Source organism: Etheostoma spectabile, chromosome 16 (assembly GCF_008692095.1).
Source record: "Etheostoma spectabile isolate EspeVRDwgs_2016 chromosome 16, UIUC_Espe_1.0, whole genome shotgun sequence".
In the NCBI taxonomy this organism is placed as follows: domain Eukaryota; kingdom Metazoa; phylum Chordata; class Actinopteri; order Perciformes; family Percidae; genus Etheostoma; species Etheostoma spectabile.
In genome coordinates, this window is record NC_045748.1 from 25,150,486 (window position 1) to 25,151,608 (window position 1,123).

The following is a 1,123-nucleotide window of genomic DNA, read 5'->3' on the forward strand; positions in this document are numbered from 1 at the left end:
ATTTCCGGGTTCACAATGGGGCTCTATGGGCTGGCTACTAGACTAAAAGGTTTTAAATATTGTAATAAAAAAAAAAAGTCCTACTTGTAGGCTACTTGTCAAAGTGACGCGAGTGATCTTCACTCGACTCACATCGGGGCGTGACAGCCATCTTTGTTGGAAATGAATTCAACCGAAGTGCTCTTTGGTGACGTGGCTGATTACATTACTGTTGGTCATCTGTCCATCATTGGATAAAGCCCGCCCTGACCATTTGATGGATCAAGTCCAGACTATAGACTGTATATTATTAATGAATAATTATTATTCATTAATAATATACAGTCTATGGTCCAGACCCCATTTCCTGACCTCAAATTTTGTGGGCGGGGCTAAGTTCTGGCTGGCATCCAGGCTAACAAAAATCCCAGTGAGTCAGAGCTAGTTCTTCATGATGAAGAGGTTAGAATCTGTCCTTAGCGCTGGTAATGAGGGAGTAGCTAGCACATAAGGAGCCGGTCGGTGCTGGTTCAGGGTACCAACCAATGGCCTTCAACCTCTAGGCCAGCACTGCACAGGTAAGTACAAGTACATGAGTAGTACACCACAGTCTAATGAATGATATCCGGAGAAGTACACCGTATACTCGTGGTACAATACACTCTTTTTCAGAGAAGTCTCCACACATACACTGACATGAATAAAAAGAAGAATACCAAACACAACCCGAACTGGAAAATATGGCTGAACGATGACTCATTTTCAAAACAAAAACTAGATTTGAATGTACTGTATGTGATTGGCTAATCGTGAAGGTGATTCACATGATGTTAGAAGGTGTAACATGTAGATGCTGCTGTCCAACTGAGGCAGATCAGATATTTCAGTTTACCGGTGAGTTCTGCTATTTTTTTATTGGATTTGTTTTCTGTTATTATAAATGTAGCGTTTGTGATAAATGTTCTGTGTTTGGTTGTTCAATGTCCCATGCCTATTAAAGAAAAACACCCATTGCTGGTAATTCATATCCATGTTCTCATCCCTGTGGAAGAATATAGAGCCGTGTAGACGGTGTCTTGTGTTATAATGCTCAATGACATGTTTTATCTGTCACACAGTGAATATTGAACTTAAGCTAAAAGAA